The following is a 13,973-nucleotide window of genomic DNA, read 5'->3' as shown; positions in this document are numbered from 1 at the left end:
GGCCTTGCCTCAGGCCCTGCAGCCTGGGAGTGAAGTCAGGCCAGAGCTCCGCTCCCCCCCTTTCCTCTGTCTCAGGAAGCCACTAGCTTCCCTGGTAGCCAAATCCCTCCTGCTCCACAGCTGAAGCAAGAGTGTGTTTGTCTCTACTCCAGGAGCCCTTATTTATACTACTCCAGCTGGACCTTAATTGGCTGCTACCTGCCCCAGCTGTGGGTGCAACAATCTCATCCCTCTCCCAGGGCTGGGTTTAACCTTTCCCAGGCCAATGCGGGGCAGCTGCCCCATCACACACATCTATCAAACATTGGCACCTGGTTGCTTTTTTACTGGCTTGGGCAGCACTTGTGCTTTCCACTTGTAGGACCCTGCAGCCTTTCAGTGATGAAAGAAATAAGGTTTGGTACAGTAAGACAGAACAGACAACAAGCCCAAAGCTACTGCTGCTGCCATCTCTCTCCACAGTGAAGTCTGTGGGAGTCAGTAGGAGCAATGGCACAGCAAAGTAACTTGCAGCATATGTGTCCACTTTAAACTTCCTCTGGAAGGGTAATTTCAGTGTGCCCTGGAATGTGGGAAATGGTCCCTGAGGGGTGCAAAGGGCTAGCTGTGTGGCATAGGTGTACAGATTAGTTCAGAGGGCCTTCACCTAAACATTGGGTAATCAGTAGCACCCTGCCCCCATAAGGTCTGCCACAACCCCAGTCCTGAATCTCAAGGCAACTCTGCATCCCTCCCCCCTTACAACAGCCTCTTACTACATCTAGAATGAGAACAGACATTGGTAACATTACACATCTCCCGTTCGCATGACTCAGGCCTGCTCTTTCTCTCACACGGGCGGTGCACTTGCATGTTGGTAGGCGAACAGCTGCTGTATTTTCAACAGTTTTGATCTGTTCTCACTTAAACTGTGGCAGTGGGAACAGTGTGCAGCACAGAAACTTTTCACATTAGCTGTTCCAATGCATTGTGCTTATAACGCAAATCTTTAGACCCATGTTAAAAACTCATCAGATCAATTTATTTTTCTGGTGATGGGCCAATCCATAAAAGAACCTGGCTAGGCAGGTCAAATTCCTGTCAGGTGGCAAATGTATGGATACGTGCTGGAGTTAGGAGTATGTCACTGCCTTCTCTGGCTCTTTAAGGCAAGCTGGGCTCAGTCTGGCTCATGGCCCATCCTTACCTATGAGCAAGCCACGTAGGGGCAATTAGCAATTCCAGCTGAGTAAACTGGAATTCAGACCATAGCTGCAGAGGATGACAGCAACTGAGGAAAGATTGCAGAGGAGACAGGTCTCCCGGGGGAAGAGACGTTCTGGAGTAAGGTTTAACTGACAGGAAGCCATGCAGGAAGAGCTCTACAGAAACAGGTTAGGCCCCTCCAAGTGTGGCCTTGAAGTAGGGCCAATAACGATTATGTCTATGCAGTCCATGGCAGTGAGTATCCCACTCTAGGTCAACAGGCTTGGGCTTGTGACAGCCCCAGTGTGTTGGGTCAGGTGGGAAGGCTTGCTGCAGAGCTGTACCCCAGGGAACTACAGCAGAGCTTGAAAAGGTAGGGAGGGGTGTTGGCTTGAAGACTGGCTTGTACTTCTGTTTGAAACTTTGTCACCCGGGAAGGGATTGGGCTTTCAGGTCTCTTGGCTGGAGGGCTCAGCCTTTCGAAGATGCTAGATGGGGGGTCAGAAAAAGGTAAAGGCTGGGAAAGGGCATTGAAGAGCTGAGGGAGGGCTCCGTAGGAGGTGCCAGAGACAAGGCCCTCAGGGAGTGCTGTGACCAGAATCTCCGGGTGCCTTTAAGGTAAGGATGTGCTGTTACAGGGTTCCTTTTGTTTCATTTTCCCAAAACGGGGGAGGGGGGAAAGTTCCATTTTTCAAATGGTTTTGAAAAAAACCTTTTCTTTGTCAGGGGGATGGGAAGAAGTGCAGCTAATATCTTTCCTTTAGGGAAAATAGCTACTCACTGAAGAAGAGAGAATCACAGTGAAGAGAGATAATCACCTCTGAAATCCTGCTGCTAGCACTTCTACTACAGTGAGCCTTTAATTAGGACCTGGTTTAAAGCTCTTTCAGTTTCTTAAGGATTCATTTAGGAGAGGTCAGGAGCAGGCAGAGAAGGCGGGCGGATGGGCAGTGGGTTGCTGGATGTACTGGAGGCTTATGCAACCAAAGCTTATTTAAAAGGAAATTCCCCCCTCCCATTCTCTCAAATGGGGGTGGAAGAGAAATGGAGGAAAATGCTTTTTCCTTATCTCCTTTCTGTTTTACAATGAGCAGACATATATGTTGGGAAACTGGTGCAGAGCTGTATTGATGTCCACAAGGCCCGAGTGCCAAGTCATAATACGCTTTTGGAAAAACAATGCCTTGTCACTGTAAGCATGGTTACTGACATTGTGCACAACCCCTAGTGGACTGAGCATTGATGTGGGACTCAGGAATCCTGGGTGCTACCCCTGACTCAGCCCGTGGCCTACGGGATGACTTTGGGGAAGTTATTTAATCTCTCTGGCCCTCAGCTTCCCTATCTGTAAAAAAGGATAATGATAGGGACCTCCTTGTTAAAGTGCTTTGTCATTTAAGCTATGTCTAGACTGCAGACTTCTTTCTGAAGAAGCTTTTTTTGGAAGAGGGGTCTCTGCCCATGAAAGCTTATGCTCCAACACTTCGGTTAGTCTATAAGGTGCCACAGGACTCCTCGTCGCCTTTTTTGAAAGAGATCTTCCAGAAAAACTTCTTCCAAAAGAGCATGTCCACACTACAAAAGTGCATTGAAAAAGCGATCTGCTTTTTTGAAATATAGCGATCATACTGAATGGATGCTTTCTTGCATTTCAGCTGTGGTTATTATGGATGGAGTGACCACCAGGGCACCTGTGTTTTTTCTTCCTTCCTCTTCTTTCGAAAGAACTCTCTCTTCCCCATCCACACACACCTTTTTCAGAAAGAGCTCTTTTGCAAAAAGGCTTCTTCCTTGTAGAATAAGGATTACCAATGTTGGAAAAACCTCTTTGTTCTTTTGATTTTCTTTTGGAAGAATGTGATTGCAGTGTGGACGTAATTGAATTTTTTTGGAAAAATGGCTGTTTTTTCCAAAAAAACCCCCTCTGTAGTGTAGACATACCCATACTGACATAAAGTGGTACAGAAGAACTTTATTATTATTTAGTCATACCAGAGACAAAGAAAGAGCTTCCAACTTTAACTTCAAGGCTTTCTGGTAGTCTTTTGAAGGAATTTGGATACGGTACTTAGAAGTCAGATGGTCTGATCCCGCAAGGCACTTGGGTCCTTCTGAACAGCATTGAAGGCCTTCACTAATGTCAATGGCAGTTCAGGGGACTGATGAGCACCTTTCACAAGTGGCTCATAGGTAACTTCAGTGATTCCTTCAGGAATGTTCTTTGATTAATTGTTTGCCATTCAGTTATTTTGCTTTGCATGGCACCCGTCTACACTGCATTTCAGGAAGTAACTGGGCCTCGTCTTCTGGCACAGTGAAGGTAAATGTTCCTGTGTCTAATAGATGCCCACATTTCTAAGTGAACGCTTAAAGATTAACTTTTAAAGTAAGTAGTACACCTCATTCAAAGAATCATAGAGTTATAGAAAACTAGAATTGGAAGGGACCTCGAGAGGTCATCGAGTCCAGTTCCCCCAGTACCACCTAGACCACCCCTGATAGATGTCTGTCTAAACTGCTCTTAAATATCTCTAGAGATGGAGATTCCACAACCTCCTTAGGCAACTTATTCCAGTGTTTAACCACCCTGACAGTTAGGAAGTTTTTCCTCAAGTCCAACCTAAACCTCCTTTGCTGCAGTTTAAGCCCATTGCTTCTTGTCCTGTCTTCAGAAGCCAAGAAAAACAATTTTCTCCCTCCTCCTTGTGACACCCTTTTACAGCCGCTCCCCAAGTTAAGAACCAACACGTAGTCCGTAACTCGAAATGTTCATAACTCAGATCCCATAGAGTTACATGGTGACTGCGCTGTTCGTAAGCACGGATCACCGTTCATAACTTGGATCTGCATTTACGACCGCTTTAGTCATACGTGCAGATGGTTGTAAGTGGAGGTGGTTGTAACTTGGGGAGCTGCTGTAGATACCTGAAAACTGCTATCATGTCCCCTCTCAGTCTTCTCCTTTCCAGACTAAACAAGACCAATTCTTTCAGTCTTCCTTCATAGGTCATGTTCTCTAATCCTGTCATCATTCTTGTTGCTCTTTTCTGGAACTTCTCCAATTTCTCCACATCTTTCTTGAAATGTGGTGCCCAGAACTGGAAACAATACTCCAACTGAGGCCTAAGCAACCCAGAGTAAAATGGAAGAATGACTTCTCATGTCTTGCTCACAACATTCCTGTTAATGAATTCAAAGAGATGATTGGCTCACTCCTACATACAGGGAAACAATAAGAAGGGATATCAATGTGTCATGCTGTGGGGGGTACTGCTATTTATGATGTGATCATCATCAAAGCTATACAACTTTATATGCTTGGAAAGTGTAAGCAGTGCTAAGTGATGCAGGTATATTACCAATATTGTAAGTGCTATAACAACTTCATTCTGTAGCAAATGAATCTCTGTGAAACAAAGGGGTGTAATATGATTGTACAGGCCTGTCTGCAGGCTCATCAGCTGAGGATGGAAAAATGAAATTGAGCTACTGGTCTTTTCTCATCCCTTTTGTTAGGGCTTACTTTGATTCTGGCTTTTGAGTGTGTTTTGGAAATAATCAGCTCAAATTACTGAGTGATAATTGCCTGAGGCCTTTGCAGCTTCAGCCAGCCAGGAGAGAAGACTCATGCTTCCTGAGGATTCTGAAGTCACCCACTAAAGCAACCCTGATCCTGCCTAAGGCTGGGTCTGCACTAGAGACTTTTGTAAGTATAGTAATGTTGCCTACAAGAGTGTTTTTTTAAATACTTCTATACTAGCACGGCCACTAGTCTAGATGCACGTACACAGGCAAAAGTAATTTTTTTGATGGTATAACTTATTTAATTTGATAACTGGTATAGCTGTATCTTCAAAAGCAGCCTTCTGCTGGCTAGGGCTCGGGGGGAGCAATACCTGTGACCTCTTGGTTTCTCTTTGAGCATTCCCCTCAAGTGACAGGCCTACATCTGCATGTATGTGAGTAGAATCCTGGGATTACCCCACATGTGACTGCGCCACATTTGACAGCCCCCTGTTTCCCAACGGTATTATTGTCCAACAGAGGTTGGCCCGCACGCTAGCCCCTGAAGAGGATTCTGTAGTCTGCTGTGAGTGAAGTGACAGAGAATAGTGTATTCAAACCAGTATGTTTGTTTAGCCATAGGCACATCACCTACAGAGAGAAGAGGGTACAACAACACTAGCCCCTAGACAGCTCACCTAACCCTTATTCTTTCCTTGCTTGTGTAGGTGGGTTCCACTTGTCCCTTTCTGGGGCTATGTCTAGACTGCAGGCTTCTTTCAGAAGAAGCTTTTCCAGAAGAGATCTTCTGAAAAAACTTCTTCCAAAAGAAAGCATCCACACTGCCAAAGCACATCAAGAAAACCATCTGCTTTTTCAAAAGATAGCGTCCACACTGAATGGACACTATCTTGCATGTAAGCTGTGATTACTATGGACGGAATGGCCACCAAGGCATCGGTGCTTTTTCCTCTTTCCTCTTCATGCTAAAGACCTCCCTTTTCCCCGTCCACACATACCTTCCCAAAAGAACTCTTTGGCTGCGTCTAGACTGGCATGATTTTGCGGAAATACTTTTAACGGAAAAGTTTTTCTGCAAAAGTATTTTCCGTTAAAAGTATTTCTGCAAAAGCGCATCTAGATTGGCACGGATGCTTTTGCGCAAAAACATCCGTGGCCAGTCTAGACGTGATTCTGTGCAAGGATCGCCATTTTAGCCATCAGGGCTTTTTTCTGCAAAACAGTTCTTCCCTGTCTACACTGGCCCTCTTGTGCAAGTATTCTTGCTCAAGAGGGCTTTTTCCCGAGTGGGAGCATGAAAGTATTTGCACAAGAAGCATTGATTTTGTACATTACAAAGTCAGTGCTCTTGCACAAATTCAAGCGGCCAGTACAGACAGCTGGCAAGTCTAGACGCACCCTTTTGGAAAAGGGCTTCTTTCTTGTAGAAAGAAGATTATCAATGTTGGAAAACCCCCTCTATTCTTTCAATTTTTTTCAAAAGAACACGATTGCAGTGTGGATGTAAGTGAAATTTTTTCGGAAAAATGGTTGTGTGGTCATACCCTAAGTCTGCATCTCTGTAGAGCTGTTCTTGCTCCCCGTGTCTGAGTACACAGGATTTTTTTTATCCATTTAAAGTTCTTTGGCCTGAATTGGGTCCCCAAACTTCAATCCAAACTAATCCAGTATTGTGTTTAAACTGAACAGTGTGGGTAACCCTCTGTTTAAAGCAGCAAGCTGTTACACATTGCGCTCATACAGTGCAATAGGACCATGTGCAAGGCGGCTTGTCCTATGGACTTGGAAGCTGAATGAAGGAAATAAAGTTACAGGAAAACTTTCTGTCTCTCTTCACTGTTTGAATTCTGATAGGGTCAGTGTCACGGGTCACCCAGCGGGTGGCCGATACGTTTGTCACTATGCGCCCCAGGGTGGAGTGGGGGTCCGGGCCCACCCTCTCTCCGGACCCCGGCCCAGGGCCCTAACGCCGAGTGCAACGCTCTCGGCGGTAGCAGACGGGGTATGTTCCCCCAAACGCGCATGCTCTCGGGTTCCACGGCCCGCCCTGGGCCTGGGACACTCCGCCGCGACTCACGGACCGGTCACAGCCCTCCCCGTACCCCCCTGCCTTGCCGTCCATTCGGCGCACTCGCCCTTCACCCCTTCCGCCAGCCCCCATTCGTTGGCCGCTCCTACACTCTCCCCCTCATGCCTGCCGTGCTCGCCCGTACCTTCCTGCTCCAGGCGGCCCCCCCATCTGGCATCCCCCGTGGCTCTTAAGTGCCGCGCTTCCGGGTCGCCCTCCCCCGTGACGTGCCCGGGTGCGTCCGTGACGTAGGTGTCCCCTTCGGGTGCAGGTTGATGCCGCAGCGCGCTGCCGTGCAGCTGCGCGCCTGGCGTGGCTTGGCCCGCCGTGCCGTTTTCCTCCCCCCCTTCCTCGTCCTGCGCTAGTGGGGGGTGACAGGGTTGCTCCACCTTGTCACAGTCAGACTATAAATAGAGGCAGAGATTCTCTGGGGTTTCTCTTGGTTCTTCCCTAAAAAATGTCACATTAATTGACAAGATCTATGGTCACATGGATTAGTGGGAAAATGTGCCTTATCTCATTCTCCACTGTGTGGATGAGAGCAATTCAGTCCCCTCCCTCCTATGTCTAGTTCAGTCTTTGGCTTCTATGCCAACAGAGATTACTTTGTGGATTTTTTTAATAGTATGCTCTCCTATACATGAGGAACTGAGCGATGACCAACCAATTGCTATTTGCTGGTATCAATTAATCTAAAAAGCGGATGACATGCCCACTTTTAAAAAGTGTAATCCAGATGATCCAGGAAATTGCGAGCCTCCTAGCCTGGCATTGATCTTAGGCAAAATCAGGCTAAAGCTGATATGGGACACAGTAGAGAATTAAAGGATCAGAGTTTAATTAATGTCCACTAACATAATTGACAAAGACCACTATTCCATACAATGAACTTGATATATTTTTTAATGACTTTACACATTTGCTAAGGATGACATAATATTCTCAGACTTCCCAATGGCATTTGATTTAGTCTTATATAACACTCTGATTAAAAATGAACATTATATAAAATCTATGTAGCCCATATTAAACGTAACTACAAAAATTAATTTTAACTAGGGCATTGTCATCCAATGGGGTTGTTTTTTGTGGGGTCCTACATAGACCTTTTCTTGTGTAAGTCAGTATCTTTATCAATGATCTGGAAGAAAATACAAAATCCCTGTGAGTGACCTTTAAAGATAACACACATATCAGTGGAGACTACTGAGGTTTGCTCATCTGAACAGTATTTTTAATACAGCTAAATGCAAGCTCGTATGCCTAGGAACAAAGAATGTAGGTCACACTTACAAGAGGGAGGGCTGTATTGTGGAAGGTATTTAGAGGTCATAAACTCAGGGTATGTCTACACTGCAGAGTTTTCCCAGAAAAACGGCTGTTTTTCCGGAAAAACTACACCTACGTCCACACTGCAATTGTGTTCTTTTGACAGAGAGTCGAAAGAACACAGGCGTTTTTCTGACAGCGGTAAACCTCTTTCTACAAGGAAGAATCCTTTTTGCAAAAGAGCTCTTTTGGGAAAAGGTGTGTGTGGACAGGGAAGAGGCCTCCAGGAAGAAGTATAGATCGCTTTTTCGATGGCTTTTGCAGTGTGGATGCTCTTTCAGAAGAAGTTTTTTTGGAAGATCTCTTCCTCAAAAGCTTCTTCCGAAAGAAGCCTGCAGTCTAGATGTAGCCTTTGTGTGATGCTAAGGGTATATGTACACTGCCCAGTTCGTCCAGGCTTTTACTGGGAGTGCAGATTCCAGGGGAGGGTGGAGGGAGAAACCCTCTGACCTAGGCTTGAGGGATTTTTATGTCTGGCTAGCTTACACAGACTAGAACCCAGATTTTGCTTTAATATAGGTTGGAATCCACCCCCTTTGCATGAGAAGACGGACAATGTTACTTGAGTGCTGGTAGTTCTCCGATGCCTTCCTACAATTTCCTCTGAAGGACAAATGAGTTTTCTCCTGGAATTGATGCATTTGATTTAGAAAGACTCCTAGAGCTTTTCTGTACAAAGACCCATGAGAGATACACCCATGCAGGTAAGTGCAAAACCAGTGAGGAGACAGTAACATAGGTGCAGCTTTGTAGTAGGTATGCTCATATCCAGGCCAGGCTAATCCAGGTGTGCGTATCCCAGTGCCATAGCTTATGAGAGTTCCTGCAATCATTGGCTCTCTAAGCCAGGGAATATCAAAGGAGAGTATGCAGGTGGCATTACCTCTCTATATGGCGCTGGGGGGATCGTTACTGGAACACTGTCCATTCTCAGGTCCACAGTTCAAAAAGGATATTGAAAAGTTAGAAAAAGTTTAGAAACAAAAGCTGTTACAGTGATTCAAGGTCTGGAAAAACCTGCTCTACATAAAGGTATGTCTACACTACCTAATGTTGTTGACCAACTTATGCTGACACCCAAAAATCAACAAAACAAAAATTGCGAGAGGGTGTTCACACTTGCTCGCTTTGTCAACAGATCATTTCCACACTGGGGGCACCATCACTGGCAGTGTGAGCAGTGCACTGTGGGTATGTATTCCACAGTGCAGTGTTGTGGGAAGGTAGAGCTGATACTGGGATTCCTTCTAATTCTCCCACAGCATCCTCAGCTACTGGGAGCAGCATCCTGAGTAGCTCTGTGAGCTCTCCATGCTGAGAAATGTCAAACCAGCACAGCAGTCTCTCTAGCCCTCCCCCTGCAGCAGCAGTCTGCCTGTCACTGTGTTCCTAGAGCAGGGCAGAACAGGAGCATTCTAATGATTTGCTCTTTGTTCGTTCCCCAAATAGAGCAACTCACTCAGCTGTCAGTTTCTGGAGCTCTGGAAGAGTAGGGAATGCATTCCTGCAGGGCAGCAGAGACTGAAACACTGAGCACAGCCATCAGGGCAAGCAGGCATTGTGGGATACTGGTGAAAGCCAGTTCTGTTGACAAAAAAAAACCAGCAGAGTCCACACTGGTTCTTTGTCAATAATAAAGGGAGGGTAAAAGAAAAGTCTCTGTGGGGTGGAAGTTTTTTGTTGCCAAAACTGGGTGTTTTTCTTGACAAAAGATGCATTGCAGCGTGAATGCTCTTGCTGTTTTGTTGACAAAAGGCAGTTTTTGGTAAATGTTATGTGCACTGAGGCATGTGCGGATGTACATCACCAGTAGAAATGCATGCAGCCAGTTGTGGGTGCTCTGCTAATTATCTGGGCATGTATTCAAATCTCTCCTGGGTGACCGCCCAAGTGCACAACTTATAGGGAGCCCTGGTTGGGAGTCTAGGCTCCCAAAACAATGAATGGAAAGAGAAAGGTACCTTAGACAGAGATCCACAAAAGCCAACTGGGAACTGCCAAAGCCAGCCAATGAGAGGGGTGTGTCCTAGGCACCAATTGCAGCCTGGAGTTATGTTTGCTAGTGATTTTCAGCTGGGAACCTATTGGCTTTTGGTACCTATGCTTTTTTTTTTTAAGACCAAAAGGACGCACTGCACAGCTTTTTGCCTGGCAGATAGAGCAGGAGATGGTGAAGGAACCTGAACAGGACTCTACCACCTCCCCCAGAGTGCTCTAACCACTGAGCTATGGGATAGTGTCATACCCCCATCATACAGAGCAGACTCATAGGCCAGATGCCAGCTGCAAGTCTCAAGATAATTCACTTGTGTATGAATATCAGAGTGTGAAGTGCACTAATTCACTTGAGTGTTAATTTAGTTTGAGGATCTGTGAATGATACTGTCTTCATGTACCTATAACTTGTTTGCTATCAGATAATACACCCTGTGCCTGGATAACCCAGGATCAAAGTGTCTGTTAAGCTAAGATGAGAGGTTTGATGTGTAAACTACATGAAAACTAATGAAATGTTAGTTGTTTTTCACGCTATCGTTATTCTAGTGTAATGGAAGGCAATTGCATTATGTATATCACTGTAATTAAATGACTTGTGAATGCAAAAGGAATTAGAATGCTAACTTCAAAGCAAGGGTCTTTGTGAATTTCCACTGTTGAAGACTCAATCCGAAATTGCTACTCATCAAAACCCACATGGGTGAAGACACTGTCTTCTGTGTGCAGGATCTGTAAGGACTGGTTTAAAGCAATCATCCTGCAACTCTGGACAGTTTGTATTCCAACAGGATTGAATAACTAAACCGGAAGGTGGAGATCTTCAAGTTATCCTGGGGAGCCCTGCAACCTGCCAAATCGCTACCTCTTTGGAGTCACCACCTTAGACTTGCCTGCTGATATATTTTGCCTCCTTTAACCCATCTGTCACACTCTTCCTTAGCTAACAAACCTGTACTAGAGACGCGTACTACAGCAATTGGCTGCTTGTGTTGTCTCTCATGTAAGACTGAGAGCATCCACTGACCTGGAGTAAGTGACTGAACGTAAGGGGTTGGGAGTAACTTGAGGTGATAGTTACAGTGTGCGTGTTGGTGGGAGGGGAAGCATTTGCTCAGTCTTTCCTGCTGAAGCTGTTTCAGTGGAGTAAGAGAACAAGCCTACCATGAGCAATTCCAGGTCACAGGGCATAGTTGTCAGTGGGCCTCCATGCACGCACAAGCCGTGCCCGCATAGGCACACTCTGCCTGACATTTGGGTGGTGCTGTGCCTGCATGGCTGATGCCTAGCAAGCTATCGGCATAGCCGGGTCCTCCTTATGCCTCTCCAGTAGGGTTGCCATTGGGTTAATGAAACAAATCAAAGAGTCTTACTCCAACCTGTTCTGCTCCTTCTGCAAGGCCCTACCCCCTGCTCACTCCATCCCCTTTTCCTCTGTTCTTGCTCTCCCCTACCCTCACTCACTTTCACCAAGCTGGGGCAGGGGGTTAGGATACAGGATCTGGGAAGGTGTTTGGGTGCAGAGTGGAGGCTGGGGCAGAGGGGCTGGATGTGGGCTTACATTAGGTGGCTCCTGAAAGCCACTGGTAACCTCCTCTGTCGGTGGATGCAGCCACTGCCCCTGTAGTGCCCAGCCAATGGGAGTTGTGGAGTCACTGCTCGGGGACCCCTCCCTGCAGCGATGGCGCCTGCCACTTTCAGGAGTGGCATTCCACGAAGGTGGGCAGGAAGCCTGCCTCAGCCCCACTGCGCTGCCAGTGGCAATGGCAGCTGGGGGAGCTGGACCCTTGGGAAATTGCCCCCCCTTGCCAGGGGAGAAGGGGCAGTGGGCCTGCTGAGGAGAAGGAACAAGCATGAGTGACTTTATAACACTGCTCCAATTATTTATTCACAGTACAACAGGAGAGACTAAGGGTTTGTCTACACAGCCGGGCTTAACTCGAAATAAGCTATGCAACTAGAGCTACCTCCATTGTGTAGCTTATTTTGAAATTGAGAAGGTCTACACAGCACTTATTTCAAAATAGAGCACCCTCCCTCCGACTTCCCTTACTCCTCATACAATGAGGGTCACAGGAGTCGGAGTAAGAAGTTCTCCAGCTGGACAGTATTTTGACATTATTTCGAAATAACTGCCTGCTGTATAGACGCGAGCTAAGGGATTTAGAAATAATGCTAGTTATTTCAAAACAATGTTGCTGCACAGTCATACCCTTAGGGGCCCCATATTTAAATCTTCTGTAGCTTTCTGAGAGATCACTTCTTAATGTTTCAAACCCTTCTTCCTCGCAAGTGGATGGGGGTCTTGAACTGGGGATCTTGTGTACACACTAGGCTATGAGAGGGGCATCACCTTCTCCTCTGCCTACTTTGCTTGAACTTCCTGGGGGACTCTACCCAGCATGCCTGCTCACAGGGCACCTACTAACTCAGACTGGGCAGGTGATTCAAACCAGGAAAACTGCTCTTTCCAAGTTATTGAATCATGCTGGGATACAGATGGGGGGCAGGCATGTGGACTCTACCATGAGGTAGCACTGCGTAGTCAAAGGCAGAAATGTAGCTGGGCAGGGAACTTTTACTGCAAAATGTTAGGTGCTAGGTGAGGTTAGGTACCTATGAGGATTGGCAGCAGGCTTGTGAATCACAATGGAACCTAAAATTGGGAAAGGCACCTAATGTCTTCTGTGCATTCAAGCCTCAATCTATTACATTGTCCAAGGGAAGATTAAGAGGTGACTTGAGCATGGTTTTACAGGAGCCTCCATGGGTAAGAGATTTCTGATAGCAAATAGATCTTTAATCATGCAGAAAACCATAACAAGATCCAGTGGGTGGAAGGCAGAGCTAGAAAAATTCAGACTATAAATAAAGCGCACATTTTTAACAGTGACAAGTAATTTAACTAGAGGAACAACTTGGGTATGTTATGGATTCATGCTCAAGTATATCAAGGACATCTTTCTAAAAGGTAACCTATGCTATTAAAAAAAGTTATGGGCTCGATGCAGAAATGACAGGGCGAGATGCTTGGTCCTCTTCTATGAAGAAGGTCCGACTAGATCATTGTAATTGTCCTTTCAGGCCATGACTTCTATCAATTTTCTGAACTTTCAGATGTGGGTAACTTACGCCACATTTGCATTAGCCATCTGGAGACTGTATAATGAAGCTGATTAATAATTCCCCAAAGCATTCAGTCCTCTACAAAAGTATCTTTGTCATCGTCTTTAAATACAGCTGAAAGTGAAAATTACCCTCCTAAATCTTTCAATAAGTAATCAGTTCACTTATTAAAAGTGTGCTTCTTTTGCCCCCTAGTGGTTCTTCGAAATCTCTTGCAAAAGAGTTATTTATGGAATCTGTTGCTTGAGGTAAACAGATTTGTGTGGCCTTTGCTGCACAACTGAAGGGTATACTATAGAGAATAAGTGGGCCAGAGATCATTGCTGGCTGGTTCCTTTACATCCAAGGAAGATACAAATTGGCTAATCTGAGTAAAATCAACTGATTTGACTAGGCCTGTTCGTAGCTTACAGATACTTTGTCTGATTCGGAGCTTTGTCCTTCTGCCTGATGCTGAACTGATCCTGCAATGCTGTGCGTGAAACAGGAATTCTCAGGTTCTTCCACAGTATGGACTATGTCTTATTATTAGAGAGTCCCATATGGACCTTCCTTCTCATTAGCCATTGATGGGATCCACGCAACCCCCATTACCACCTGGGATGGCTAATACTAGCTTATCTGAAGATGTGATAGTGGGAAGTTATTTATCCACCTTAGTCTGTCATTAGTTCTGTTCATCATTTTAATTACCCCTTCTGTTCTTTGCCACTGAGGAACCGCCAGACCAGCTTTTTGAATGTGT

General features: G+C 45.8%; 1 long non-coding RNA gene across 2 annotated transcripts; it reads left to right on the top strand.

The window, feature by feature from the left end:
* Positions 1–1,260: 1,260 nt before the first annotated feature.
* On the top strand, positions 1,261–11,185 carry LOC142826811 (uncharacterized). Of its 2 annotated transcripts, none has more exons than XR_012901066.1 (4): positions 1,261–1,373; positions 4,702–4,891; positions 8,627–8,811; positions 10,226–11,185. It is a non-coding gene; the product is annotated as an uncharacterized LOC142826811 (long non-coding RNA). The 2 variants fall into 2 exon arrangements; XR_012901070.1 differs by having other exon boundaries at positions 1,267–1,803.
* Positions 11,186–13,973: the final 2,788 nt, after the last annotated feature.

Source organism: Pelodiscus sinensis, chromosome 1 (assembly GCF_049634645.1).
Source record: "Pelodiscus sinensis isolate JC-2024 chromosome 1, ASM4963464v1, whole genome shotgun sequence".
Lineage (NCBI taxonomy): Eukaryota > Metazoa > Chordata > Testudines > Trionychidae > Pelodiscus > Pelodiscus sinensis.
This window is presented reverse-complemented; position numbering and strand designations above follow the sequence as displayed.